At 42.7% G+C, this 15320-nt stretch overlaps 1 non-coding gene across 1 annotated transcript; it reads right to left on the reverse strand.

The window, feature by feature from the left end:
• Nucleotides 1–454: 454 nt before the first annotated feature.
• TRNAD-GUC (transfer RNA aspartic acid (anticodon GUC)) lies at nt 455–526 on the reverse strand. Its single transcript has one exon. It is a non-coding gene; the product is annotated as a tRNA-Asp (tRNA).
• Between the last annotated feature and the right edge of the window lie 14794 nt (nt 527–15320).

Below are 15320 nucleotides of genomic sequence, written 5' to 3' on the forward strand. Positions count from 1 at the left end.
TGTTGATTGCCTGAACAATTCTTTGCTGTGCTTCAGCCAGGTTTTCATAATCTGATCAGGATTGAGTGGAATCCGTCTCTCCTGTCTAGGTGGGCTCCTCTATCCTTTAGGTATATCACCCATATTGGTCTCAAGGGGTGTTGACGGGAATAATCATTATGTTATGTTGGTATATTATGTTTATGTTGTTGTCGGTAATAATGAGTTACGGCGGTCAGTTAGTTAGCCGACGGGTAGGTAGTTGGAGTCGCGACGGTTGTGTCGCACCCCTTCGGCTATCATATATTGTACCACCTCCGGGTGTTGGAGGACATGTAATATGACGACAGATTATAATATGAACATCTTTTGACATTAATGGCAAGCTTATTCTGGTACTTCTTGTGTATTTGCATTGTGCATTGCTGTTCGGTCTCAGTATTCTTCCTGTTTACCCAGTAAGGTAAACATTTGGCGCCGCTGCCGGGGATCGAACCCGGGTCACCTGCATGACAGGCGGGAATACTCACCACTATACTACAACGACCGCCGCTGCCTAGACGAACTCAGGAACGGAAGACACGGATGGCGCACAGACACAATGGGCCTACCTGTTGGTGAAGTAAACCCGGAGGCCGACGACGCTCGAACAGAACTTTACATAGGAGAAGACACGGCAATGCGAGAATTTTCAATTTTGCTCCAAGTAGCCATTCAGACCTACGTCCGACGAGAGGCGGCGGAGGCAGAAATCCCACCAAGTGCCGTGTGGACAGCACCGGAGGTTAGCCCGGCAGTAAACCGGTTGATGAACCACCTCCCCCGGTTGCTTGCACAGGCATCGCTGGCACAACAGGCCCGCCTGGAGGAGATTGCCCAGGAAGAGTGACGACAACAAATCCTGCAATGCTACGAAGAGAACAGCCGACGGGAAATGGAACGAGATGGTGCCAGGCCAGGAGGAAATTGAACCTTGTAATAATCCCGACACACTGCTGATATAAATTGTGGCCGAAAGGCAAAATAAAAATAAAAATAATAAAAGTTTTTTTGTGTACATGGCATGTGTTTGCTGTGTATGGAAGTGACTTATGCCCAATAGACTAAATAAGGACAAAAATAAAAAGATACAGAGTGACGAATGGGAAGTGGTACAAACCACGTTGAATCTCAGACAGCAGATAGAACGAAGCCGTAGGCTAAGGCAGCTTGCCGAGGGACGACCGGCCAAGGGGTTGCCCGAAGGGAACCCAGGAGGTGTCACAGAGGTTGCGGAGGCAGAGATAGACGGAGAGAACTACACTGTCTACACTGTTGTAGGGCTGCCAGAAGGAGTCACGGAGGGTGCCCAAGGAGAACTCTACAGTTCGCCAGAATACCACCGTAGGGTAAGAAGCCACGAAGAGTTGGTGGAACAAACAAGGCGAAGTCTAAACCTGGTCGACGCTACTAGAGACTTGCTAAAGAATTTGTCTATTTCGGAGGACAACCGGAGGGAGACACCGGAAGGTGACGGTACGACCGAAGGTGCCGAGGGAGCACAAGGGTACCGTACGGGAGGCAATTTGTTTGGTTCGGTGTCAGCAACTTTTTCCGGAGGACCCACGAGTGGAGGTTTAGTTGCAGGAGGTGGAGGATCGCCAAGTACAAGCACACAAGGAATTAGAGGAGCGAGACCCAGCGCTGGGATGGCGAGTAAACAGAAATTGCCAAAGTTCACAGGGGAGGGCAAGGAAGACCTCTTACGGCACTGCCGTACATGTGAAACCATTTGGTCCGCCAATGGAGTAACAGACCAGGATGACTGGGTACAGCAATTCCCAGCCACGTTACGAGGAGTTGCCATAGATTGGTACTCCGATGTGGACAAGCAAAAAGTGGCCACGTGGGCCAATCTACAAAAGGAATTCACGGGGGAGTTTCGGTTGCTCCGTGATGACAATGAAATTGTAACGGAGATATACAGTACCAAACAAGGTACCAAGGAGACAGTACGTGCATACAGTCGGAGGCTGAAAGAACTCTTGGGTAAAATGGAAAGCCAACCCGCAGATGGATTGAAGAAACGATGGTTCGTTGAAGGGTTGAAATCCTCCCTACGGAGGAAGATGAAAATTGTACCCCCGACGTCATATGACGACGCTTATAATAGGGCGATGGACCTGGAGAGCGAACACAAAACATCAAAGAAGAAGAGAAGTAATAAATCCTCATCCGAGGACGATGACTTTTCACAGGAAAGCAGCAGCGACGACGAGGCTGGCAAACGGGTGCAAGCGCTCCAGAAAGACATGGAGCGAATGAGAAAAGAATTCAAAATAATGAGAAGCACTGGTCGGAACGAAGGGGACATATGGTGCATTGAGTGCAAAGAGGAAGGGCACACAAAGGGTACTTGCCAAAAGAAGGCATTCTGCGAGATTTGCCAAGTGATGGGACACTCCACCAGGGACTGCCCATACAACATGAAAACCTGCGGTACGCAAATGAACTAGGTGATGTTCACGGAGCAGGCCACAACATCCGCACCAGCGGGTACCGGCCAACATACTAACACAACGGCATCATCTGGAGGATACCGGGACAACAGACGCGGCAGCGGAAGGAATAGCAACAATACCAATAATGGAAGCCGTATCCAGTATGACGCCAAGGGACGGCCAATTATCCAATGCAGGGCCTGTAATCAATGGGGGCACTTCGCCCGTGATTGCACGAAGGAAGCCACCCCTCTGCACCTTTGTCGTTGGTGTGGGCCAGGCGACCATGAGGACGCAAATTGCCCGCAGGTAGGGGTTAATCTCCTCCACATTGAGAAGGCTGAGAAGACTGGTGAGAAAGAAGTACTGGAGATCACCTACGCCCAGACGAAAAAAGCCACTTATCCCGACCCCCGTACGGAGAAGGAGAGATTACGGGAGGCAAAGGCCAATATTGAACGTGAGATGATGACCGAACGACGGGACAACGAGGTGGCGAGTACATCATCCTGTACGGAAGCGGAAAATAACATCATTGGGCAAATCTTGCAGATGGAGGTGCCGATAAAGGTAAAAGACCTTCTAGACTCTATGCCACAATTGAGGACTGCCATCCTCACCAATGTGCAAAGCACCACATCGTCGAGTACACCACAGGTAGGGGTTCCCACCATCACATCGTCGAGTGCACCACAGGTAGGGGTTCCCGCCACTGCTTCGAAGAGTACACCACAGGTGGAGGTTTCTGTCAGCCCTTCGACTGACCCGATGTTACTAGCCTTGAGCAGTGGTAGACACCCAGCTGTGGTAGAAATGGGTATCCGTGGGACCATTCTGAAGGACACCATTGTGGACGGTGGATTTGGGGTGAATGTACTACCAGAAGAAACATGGAAGCGGCTGGGGAAGCCCACCCTGTGGCCACCCACATTCAACCTGGTGGGAGCGGACCAACACGGCATTAAGCCACTCGGCCTGTTGATGGCCCAGCAAGTGACAATTGGTACGCAACCATTCTTGTTAGATTTTGTGGTTATTCCCTCGAAGAAGAAAGGCTATGACGCCATCCTGGGGAGAGCGTGGTTGATCAACACGAGGGTAAACCACAACTGGAAGAAAAATACACTTTCCATGGAGAAGGGAGGGCGGAAATATACCATTGACCTACACACCCAAGATGTTGGCGAAGAGCTCGCCTCTTCCGACTCGGAGGACTCTAATAAAGGGGAAGGGGGTCCTGATGAAAGCAAGGGCAAGAACGCGATGGAGCCGAACAGTGAAGGGGTGCTTGAATTGAAGGGATGTTCTGAAGATGAGAGATGCTCACTTAACGGGCTCTTCCACTGGCAGATGGAAGATTACAAAATGTTCCAAAGCTACAGGCTCGAAGTAGAGGAACCAGAGCAACCAACAGAGGTGTACCTGCCGGAATACAAAGAATATTGGAAGGGAGACACCCCAAACCCTAGCGACGTAGATAATTCGAAGAGTGTTGGCAACGATTGGAACCTTGTGTGGAAGACCGCAGTCTTCAAAATATTTATTATTCTTCTTCTTCTTATGTACGGGAAGGAGACCATGGTCCCTGTAGAATTTGTGGTTCTAGGTCTTCGGATGGCCATGGAAAATAAACTTGCCACCAATAGGTTCAAAGGGAAACCCTACGACGAGAAGCGTGTAGGGGACCCGAGAGGCCGGAAGGACACCCGGGAGTCCGGAGGGGGACCCGAGGGGATGGAAGGGGACTCGAGAGGCCGGGCAGGCGACTTGCCAAGTATAGGACCAAAAAAGGAGACTCTCGAGCGAGGAAAACCGAGAAGGATGAAGGGCAATCCTAGAGACACGGGACCCGAGCAGACGACTCTCTAAGACATCTAAATTAGGAGATGAGGGGAAAAAACAAAAACGTACGGTCGTATGACAGGCGACCGTGCGGTCAAAAAAAAATTAAAAAAAAAAAAGAAAAAAAAAAGAAAAGAGAGAGGAAAATGGCCACCGTACGGTGGCACCACCGTGCGGTGAAACCACCAATGGTGACACCACCGACGGTGGCATCACCGTGCGGTGGAATCACCACCGTGCGGTGAAACCACCGACGGTGACACCACCGTGCGGTGGAACCACCGACGTTGGCACCATCGTGCGGTGGGAGCCACCGAAGGCCGCGCAAGGATAACATGCCGCACACCGAGGATAGAAAGAAGACACCGCCGCGCAAGGATAAGACACCGCACAACCGCGCGCAACAAGAAAGACACCGCACACCGCACAGCCCGACCACCGCACAACACCGAACACCGCCGCACAGCAAGGGATAAAGGAGGAGGAAGACGCACCGCACGGCCCGACCACGCACCGCACGGCCCGATCAACACGCACAGCAAGGGTTACACGCAGCAGCCGTAAAAGGAAAAAGAAAAAAAGAGACCAAGTCCGCACAATCCACACAGCCACGTAAGGGCAAAATGACCGCCACAGGTAGACCAAGCAGCCACACAATTGGAGGTGCCAGTGCTGTTGTTGACCGGAGGTGTGTCCGTACGATAATCGAGCGCACGGGAAGGTAGCCGCACGATCGGAGGTGCCAATGCTGTTGTTGATTGTACAGGGAGGTTGTATGGCCGGGGTGCCATCGGGGACATTACAGTGCTAAAAAAAAAAAACAAAAAAAACGACGACGACCAGATTTCAAATGATTTGCTGGAGTTGTCTGTCTTGTGAGAAAGAAGCTTGCAGCTAAGCATTGGCGGGGAAGCCATAAGCTGTAGAGGGAGACGGATTTGGAGGTTGGGAACAAACAGAGTTTGAGGGAAGGCATTGCAGGTCCGCACAGTTGTATGACACCAGGGAGTTATTCAGTTCAGTTTTTAGCCTTTGGGGAGTGTGATGGAGGATTTGAGGTGTCTCCTAGCATTTGTGCCAGTGGATTGTGGCCACCTCCAGGCATGACTGGTACGCTTTGAGGAACTCGGAGGATGTCTCGGTTGGACGTGAGGTTGCCGTGGTGGATGCACAGAGGGCTCGGGAGGAGCTGACCACCAGGTTGGAGGCAATAGTCACGTGAGACTTAGTTTAGCGTACCCAGGAGTTGGATGCCGAGAGAGCAGCACGGGTGGCTATCGAGGACAAATTGGCTAGGGAGACAGAATCATTTGAGTAGCAGTTGGTGGAAGTTGAGACTGAAAAACGTGTTTTGCAGACAAGTTTGGGTTAGGCCCAGGAGAACTATGATGGCAAAGGAAGCAATATTGGTGAAATCCGCACTTGAGCATCAGATGGTAGCAGAAAAGGGTTTTTAGGCGAGGACGCAGCAAGTGTATAAGATCCGGGCCCGACTGGCGTTAGTAGTTCCTGCCGTTCATCTCTATTTTGTATTAAGTCGTCAGAGTCGACTTCTTTTCTTGGGGGGGATGATGTTGACGGGAATAATCATTATGTTATGTTGGTATATTATGTTTATGTTGTCGTCGGTAATAATGAGTTACGGCGGTCAGTTAGTTAGCCGATGGGTAGGTAGTTGGAGTCGCGACGGTTGTGTCGCACCCCTTCGGCTGTCATATATTGTACCACCTCCGGGTGTTGGAGGACATGTAATATGACGACAGATTATAATATTAACATCTTTTGACATTAATGGCAAGCTTATTCTGGTACTTCTTGTGTATTTGCATTGTGCATTGCTGTTCGGTCTCAGTATTCTTCCTGTTTACCCAGTAAGGTAAACAAGGGGTGGCTCTGTGACAATTTAAATCCACTCTAGGTCTCCTGTGTGTAATATCTGTAGGTACCAAATCTGCCCCGTTGCATAGAATTACTCTGTTGACCCCCAGGCTGGCAGTATCATCGTTTTGATACCACTGAAAGATGCCAACCAAAATTTCCCCACAAATTGACTTATTTTTCAGGTTCTAATTTCTTTGATCAGCGAGTTTAGTTTTGAGTTTTGATGAGTTGTTTTTAGTTTTGTGCTTGAGGTTTATGGTAAAATGCAAGAAAACTAATGCTAGCAAATATAGTAAATGACTGAAATAAACAATCAACATCTAGGTTTTATTAGCAACAACTAACCAATCAATAGAAATCATTATTAATAACATTCAAAGCCAGAATTGGCCTACCAGGGATCCCAAGCCTGCCTAGAAAGCCTCCTTTATTTGACTGAAATTAAAAGAATGTTGGTGGAGAGCTTGATAACTGAGATAGAGGCTCCACACCACTTATTTGACCCTAAAATGAATTATCAAAAAGAAATTGAGCAGAAATATGATGACCCGGATAGAAATTCCAATGGTTGCCAGGCAAATCCTCCCAAATTGATCAATTTTCCTCACATAAATACTGGTGCAGCCCACATACACTGTAAAATCTCCAAGTTAACCACATATCTGCCTTTATTAATCCTTGTCAATGGAATCTGGGCACATACTTCAATGCCAAGCCCCCATATTTATTTTATTGGCTCACCCAAGCATGGGGGTGGTACGGCTGGGCTGGAAATAGTACGGCCTTCAATAAATTTCACCAAAACTGTTGAAAACAACCTGCAAACGACCCAGATCTGCTGTCATAGGCCAGCTGATGCTGATGGAGGAATTTGCTGAACCTGACCCTTAATGGTCAAATCTGAACCATAATATGCTGCCATGGGAATGCTGGGGGTGAGGGGTATCGTCCACACCTGTAGCTATTGGAGGATTTTTCGTCCTCTCCAAGCTCCCCAAACCTAGATTCTCTGCTGCAATACGTGCCAAAGCAAGAAGATAATTTCCAAAACAATAATGCCCAGATTTTCACGTAGAAGCTTCCTTATGCCTCCCAAACCTAATTCGAACTCCCTCTTGGCATCTAGAAGATTCCAATGGAATCTTAGGCTCTCATAAAGGTTCGCCTAATAGAGGGGTTAGCTCATCATTGAAAGTGGGGCCACTTTTTAATAATATGCTGCTTAGGAATATGAGCCAAGGGGTGCATATAAAGTCATTTATTCAATTAAATAGTAATTTTATTAACTTTTTCTATTTTTAGAAAAAGTAACTTTATAACATAAAATTATATAGTTTTATTATTAAAGGCTTCACCAAACAAAATATGTCTAAGTGGTTGTCCCCTCTGGCTAGCCAATCATCCCCTTACACTGTAAACTTGCCTGTGGGGATGGAGGTCAGGCATATTCATACATCTGGATAGCACTAGAGAAATGGGGACATTACAGAGTGAGCTAATTGGGTGGCACTTCCACTTACACTCGTGCTTTTTGTCTCTTCATTGGACGAGTCTGTCTCTCCTATCAATTCGAATGTTAGTTGTGCATTCTGGCTCGTCAACTTCTAAGTTTGGATGTCTACCCATTGTCTTGTGTATGCTAAGGTTGGCTTCATCAAGTCTTTCAAATCAGTGATCTCCACATCAATCCAATTGATCTCTTTCTTCTTGTCTTTCTCTTGCTCATATACCAGTTGGAGGTGTTTTCCACTATCTTGTGCTTGACTTGGGATGTCAAAAAATTTGTACATCCTGACGATGTCAATCGGTAGCCTTGAGCACATCTTTCTTTTGATTTCTAAATCATCTTGGGTGTTCATCCAATAGTCTTCCAACTATAGCTTGTGTTTGTGTCTTCTTCCGTTAGCTCTTCTCATGTTGTAGTAAGGATCAAGTTTTTCTCTAGAAAAGTATGGAATAAGGAAGTGGGATCTCAACTCTTCTTCTGAGGCTTCCTGTAGGGATGGATGTACCTCTAATGATTGCCCGACTGAGATGGGAAAAGTAATCCCTATCTTACGTCTATTCTTTTGCACTTTATTATATGTGGTCAACTGTCTCACCAACTCAAGCAATATTATTTTGTCAGTAGGATAGTGTGGTAGCATGTAAGGCGGGCAAGAGTATCGTTGAATCCTTATGTAGGTGAACTTGGGCAATTGAATATACCAAGCACAAAATTTGTTTACTAACTCTTTTGCTTACGGGGATAGTCTTTGATGGATGCCTCCTTGCAATGTTCTTGTCAAGTGCATGGTGAAAGCATCTTTCACCCTCTTGTAATGTGCTTTGCCAAGATAGTGTAGCTGGGTGTAGGATTAACATGCTCTCATCTCTCCAACTCCCATTCCAACTAGACCTCTATACATTAATCCTACATATTCATGAGCTCTGGCTAATGAATATATGAGGTATGAACTCATGTAATGTCTTAGTGCGCTGAAGCCTCTTCAACTGTATGTCAAGGTTGTTGGTTATAATTCTTGCCCAGTTGATCTTCTCTCTTCCTGTTGATACTATTTCCATAAAATAGAACATCCAATTCTCAAATTGATATGCTTGAGGACTTCCCGTAACTCGGTTAAGTAGAGTGATCAAATCACCAAACTCTTCCTTGAAATCAATTCTGTGTAACCTGCTGGGTACCTTTGATAGTTCAGGTTTGCTCTTAAATACCTAGTACTTGTTGATTATGACTAGGCATCTGTCGGGATCATCATCATAGATTGCTTGTGCTCGTTTGCTCTTGTAAACCATCCCTTTGTGACCCTAGATGTGGAAGGCTTCATCAATGGCTGTCTTGGATAGGTAGGCAAGTACTCTACCATCAAATGCCCCTACTGTTGTAGTGCTAGCATCGTAGTGTTTGGCACATTCAACTATCAGTTCATTGCATTGGATGGATGGAAGAAAACTTGTTGCATTCACTATCCCACTCTCGATCATCTTCTTCGAGAATCCGGATGGCTTGCTTGTGTATAAGGGACCTTGAAACTTCTTCATATCAATTTGACCAAGATTGGTGTCTCCTACATTGCTCCAAAATGATGTGATCTTTGATTTGTTGATTAAGCTTCTTATCTATTTGGTTGTTTGAGCAGCTTGAGCTGCCTGTGTGCTTATTTGGTTTGGTCAGCAACAACTTATTTGTTTTGGTCAGCAGTCAGCTTTATGCCACTTCAGTCTATTATGCCATATCATTTTGATGGGACCAGATTTTTCCTTTAAGTTTTTTTGTGAATATTTTCCAGCCAGCGATATCATTTTGGTGGTACTAGAATTTTCCATAAAGTTTTTTTTTGTGAATATTTTCCAGCCACCGATATCATTTTGGTGGGACCGTGGTGGGACTAGACTTTTCCTTAAGATTTTTTTTTGTGAATATTTTCCAAGCATGGCTGGACGTTAAAACTTTTGTGCCTCATCATTTTCTTTTGTGACACATCATCAGTTGTGTGTCAACAATTTGAATATCCTGACCATTTTTGGCATACGTGGTTGAGTGTTAATATTTCTTAATAAGGAGTGTTGGCGGCTTGGCCAATTAAGATGTATAATGTATTTTCAGAAATCGCTTGGAGAATGGATGATAGTGGTCTGAGACTTTTGCTGATGATAATTAGTTTCTTTGCAGGGTCGTTTTTTTAAGCCGAATATTGCTGTATGGTGGAACGAATTTATTTATTATGGCAGATATCATGCCTACTGTTTTAGGCATATGTGTATTTGCGTTTAAGTCTGAATTCATCGGTTTTATTTTGAATTCGAATTTGTTTCGTATTCAAATATTTTAGGGGAGTTTGACTTGCAATCATTTCACCGTGTGCAACTGGTTTGTGGTGGAACACATCCGACAAAAGTTTTTTAATAAGTCAGACCATTTAATTACTTCATGAGGTGGAAATTTTTGATGCCAAAAATAAAGAAGAATATGCATGGCATTTTTTTTGAAAATCGTTTCTGACAGAAAATTCTTTTCGAGATTGACTACATGCGTTAGGGGTGCTAGAGTTGGGTCGCATGAATGAGTGATTATTATTTTTAGATGTGTTGTAGCTGAAAATACAACAAGCTATTCTTCCGATTTGAGATATATATTTATGAACAGGGATATATAGTTTTTGGTTCGTGGATTTCAGGGGTGATTGAGATGTAGAGTGGGCACAAAAATATATTTCTCTGTGTCTGTGCGTTGAATAAGCAGAACAGTATTGTAATGTTGAAAGGTTTTCTTTTCTCAAAATCCTACACTGAATTTATGGTGGAGTTCGCCTTATGTGTTGTTACAGTTGCATAAGGACAAGTTAGTGTCTACAGTGTTGCTGAATGAAACCATGTTACTATCATATTGAGATAGTCAAAATGTTCAAGAAGAGCCTAGCAGTGTTAAATCCTTTTTCTGAGCATTGTATTGAACGAGTTGTAAGTTTTATCTTAAAAAATATTAGTTTGTAAGAGAGTTGGTGCTCTCAAAAGTTCTTGTTTAGTGATCATTCTCAGTTGGTGCTGAGTAGAGGGTTGTTACCTTCTTGATGTTTTTGTTATTTTGGGTTGGTGCCCACTTTAAGATATTGAAGAGATTTTTGTGCCATGGATTTTTTACCTGAAAGGGTTTTCCAAGAGAAAATTTTTGTGTTTGTCTATATGCTTAGCTTGCATTCATTTATTTACTTTTCGAGTGGGTTCAAGTTCTGTTAGAGTTTTTTTAAAATTCTCCAATACTGATTCAGCCCTCCCTCGCAGTATTGGCTATGTGTTTTTCAATTGGTATCAGAGCCAGTACCTTCTAGTTAGGCTTAAAAGCTTGGAGGTAGAGTTGGAACCTCAAAATGAGTGCTCTTCAAGGATTAGCAACTAGCAAAGCTCCTCTATTTGATGGATTGAATTATGCCTTTTGGTGTGTCAGAATGAGAGTTTACCTAATGTTACTTGGGTTTGATGTCTGGAATCAGTGTCAACCGGCTACACACCTCAAAATCCACCGTCTACTTCTAATGAAAAGAGAGCATTTGAAAGTAATGCTAAAGCCATGAATGCCATACTTTGTGGATTATTTGAATCTGAGTTTGTGAAAGTCATTCACTGTGACAGTGCTCAGGCTATGTGGGACAAGCTTAGAAATGCCTACGAAGGAGATGGAAAGGTGAAGAAGGCCAAGCTTCAGACTCACAAGATGCAGTTTGAAAGTTTGAAAATGAAAGAGGATGAGAATGTTGCAGCATATTTCCTAAGGGTTGATGAAGTGGTCAACTCTCTCAAAGGCTTAGGAGAAACAGTTGATGATAAAATTGTCATACAAAAAATTTTAAGATCTCTGCCACTAAGGTTTGATGCAAAGATTTCTGTAGTTGAGGAGATGGCTGATCTTGATCAAATGGCTATTGACAAACTTCATAGTATTTTAACAGCATATGAGATGAGAACAAACATTGAATCAACAAAGAGAGAGATTGCCTTCAAAGCATCAAAGAAAGGCAAACAAAAAGAGCAAATGAAAGTGATAGTTCAAAGGATGATGCTGATTCAGAAGAAGCAATGTTCATTAGAAGATCTAAGAAGGACTTTAGCACAAACAAAAAGAAGACCTCTCTTAGGTATTTTAACTGTGGCAAATCTGGACATTTTGCAACAAAGTGCCCTTAAGAAGACAACAACACTGAAAGGAAGTCAAAGTTCAATAAGGAGTATAGAGGAAAAGACAAGAAGACTTGAAAATCTAAGAAGAGCTTATACTCAAAGAAGGAAAGTGAATCGTCTGATGAAAGTGATGAAGAATCTCTTAGTGACAAAATCTTGTTCGTGGCAATGGAAGAGAATCATATAGAAAAGTAGGATGGTGAAAGTGATCTTGGAGAAGAAGATGGAGAAGTTGATTTAGAGCAAGAATTAATAAGTGCTTTTCATGAGATCAAAATTCTTAAGAAGAAAAATCTGGCTTTAAAAGTGCAGCTCAAAGAAGAATGTGAAGAAAAATCTTCTAAATCACAAGCTCTTGAAGATGCAGAGAAACGAATTAAAAATCTGAAATTTCAGATTGAAGAGGCTAAGAAACTTGAAGAGGAATTTAGAAATCAGATTAAGGTTAAAGCTGAAAGTTGTGAAAAACTTGAAGATGAGATATCTTCTTCAAGGAAGATAGAAAAATCAACTACTCTGTTGAATCATGAAGAGATAAATCAGATTGGTTCACTCTCATTGGACAACTTGTTAGCTGCGCAAAAATACTCCTTAGACAAGAGTGGTGTTGGTCTTAATGAATTCGAAAGTAGGGCAACAGACCACAAATGGAGAAAACTCAAGGTTTTCATCAACAAAAACCAAAAACAATGCTTTCAGACAACCCTTCGGTGCTAGGCAAGCACACTTAACCAGGTTTAATCATTCATTCTTTCATGGTTATTGTTTTGCATGTAATTATTATGGACACAAGGCAACAAGTTGTAGGATGTCTTTTAGAAATAATTTCAGTTTTGCAAGCAAGAACTCTTTTGTTTCTTTGAGAGATTATACTTATGTTTGCTATAAATGTAATAACATTGGGCATAGTGCAAAGTTTTGTAAGAATGGCAAGGCAGATTTAAAAAAAAGGATGATATGAACAATGTGAAAGAAACCAAAGTTTGGAGGAAGAAGGAGAAGGAGGCTAAAACTAAGTCTAATTGTGCAAACAACTCTTCTTGCACATAATGAGAAGGATATATGGTATGTGGATAGTGGCTGCTCCAGACACATGACTGGAGATGAGAGTAAATTTTTGACTCTCAAGAAATATGCAGGTGGTAAGGTTAGATTTGGTGGAAATTCTTTTGCTAAAGTTGTTGGGAAAGGTACACTCATGTTGAGTGATGGTAAGACTAAGGTTGAGAATGTGCTATATGTTGAAGGCTTGAAACACAATCTACTCAGTGTCAGTCAGTTGTGTTATCAAGGTCATATTCTAACTTTTAGTTTTGACTGTTGTAAAATCAGTAAAGATGGTATTCATATTTCTGATGCACATAGGGCCTTGAATAATTTATATATTCTTGATGATGCTAACGATGAATCATGTTGTTTAAGTATACTTGATGAAGCTTGGTTGTGGCACAAGAGACTTGGTCATATAAGTTTTGATAGTCTTGTTCAAATCAGCAAGAAGGAAGTGGTGAGAGACTTGCCAAAGTTCACTAAACCATTTGATACTATATGCAAAGACTGCCAGTTGGGCAAACAAACTCAAAGGAGTTTTAAGGCCAAAGAATATTCAAGCACAATGCCTTTAGAATTGATTCATACTGACTTGTGTGGACCAATAAGAACTGGAAGCATCCAAGTTGAGAGATATTTTATGTTATTAATTGATGATTACTCACGTATGACTTGGGTGGCTTTCTTGAAGGAAAAATCAGAAGCTTTGAAGAAGTTCAAATCTTTCAAAACCTTGGTGGAAAATAAGAAAGGACTGAAAATCAAATGTCTCTGTTCAAATAATGGAGGGGAATTTACCTCCAATGAGTTCGTGAACTTTTGTGAAAAGTATGGTATCAAGAGACAATTTTCAGCCCCTAGGACACCTCAACAAAATGGTGTGGTTGAGAGAAAGAGCAAATCAGTTCAAGAGATGTCAAGAAGCATGATGAATGAATCAAAGGTAAAAGATTGTTTTTGGAAAGAAGCTGTCCATACAGTTGTTTATATTCAAAATAGAAGTTTTGTAAGGGCTAAGCATAACGAGTCACCTTATGAACTATGGAATGGTAGGGCAACAATTGCTAAATATTTTAAAATTTTTGGTAGCCCATGTTATATTAGGAGAGATGAAGATAACTTAGGCAAATTTGATCCTAGAGCTGATGAGGGTATTTTTCTAGGATACTCTTCAAAAAGTAAGGCCTAAAAATGTTTTAATAAGAGATTGCACAAAATAGTTGAAAGCGCTAATGTAAAATTCATGAGATTACTGATTCTTCTAAAAATTTGCAAAGTTGTGATGATAGCTTGCAGGGAGTTGAAGCTGAAAATGTTGGCCAGCCAACTTCTACTAATCCACAAGTTGGGACAGCAAGCAACAATGTTCCAAATACTCCTTCTAATGATCAAAATGAAGGTGCTGGTTCACTTTTTGAGGATGAAACAACAGAAAATCAGTCAAGTACAGCAAATGCATTAGCTGGTCCTACAACTTCACAAGATAGAAATGCGACTACAATCAGAACTTCCCTCAAGTCCACTTCAAGATTTGTTGAGAAAAATCATCCTGTTAATCAGATTATGCAAGAGGACAGACCTAGAGCATCAAGAAAAGTTAATTACTATGAGGATGATGATATCTCACTGCTGTGATTGAACCAAAGATGTTTGAAGAAGCAGTAGAGGATAAGTCTTGGGTTTCAGCTATGAAAGAGGAGTTAGACCAAATAAACAAGAGTGGAACTTGGGAGCTTGTTCCAAGACCTAGAGACAAAAACGTGATTGGTACAAAGTGGGTTTTTAGAAACAAATTTAATGAGGATGGCCAAGTGGTAAGGAATAAGGCAAGATTGGTGTGCAAGGGATATGCTTAGGTTGAAGGTATAGATTTCGATGAAACTTTTGCACCAGTTGCTAGATTAGAGGCTATTAGAATGTTTTTAGCATTTGCCTCTTTTAAAGGTTTTAAAGTCTTTCAAATGGATGTTAAATCTGCATTCTTAAATGGCAACTTGAATGAAGAGGTATATGTAGAACAGCCTGATGGCTTTATTTCAGAGGATCAAGATTATGTGTGCAAGTTGAAAAAGGCACTTTATGGGCTCAAACAAGCACCTCATGCTTGGTATGACAGATTGGACAGCTATTTGCTTCAGCAAGGGTTTAGAAGAGGTGTTGCGGACAACAAACTATACATCAAAGAGGAAGGTAAAAACATGCTAATTGTGGTTGTTTATGTTGATGATTTAATCTTTGGAAGTGATTGTGTGCAGATGTGTGAAGTTTTTGCAAATAACATGACGAAGGAGTTTGAAATGTCAATGTTGGGAGAGCTGTCGTTTTTCCTTGGGCTGCGAATTCATCAATCTAAGGAAGGTATATTTATCTCTCAGAAAAAATAACATTAGAGAGATGTTGAAGAGATTTAAA

The sequence above is a fragment of the Cryptomeria japonica genome, chromosome 8, assembly GCF_030272615.1.
Source record: "Cryptomeria japonica chromosome 8, Sugi_1.0, whole genome shotgun sequence".
Taxonomy (NCBI): domain Eukaryota; kingdom Viridiplantae; phylum Streptophyta; class Pinopsida; order Cupressales; family Cupressaceae; genus Cryptomeria; species Cryptomeria japonica.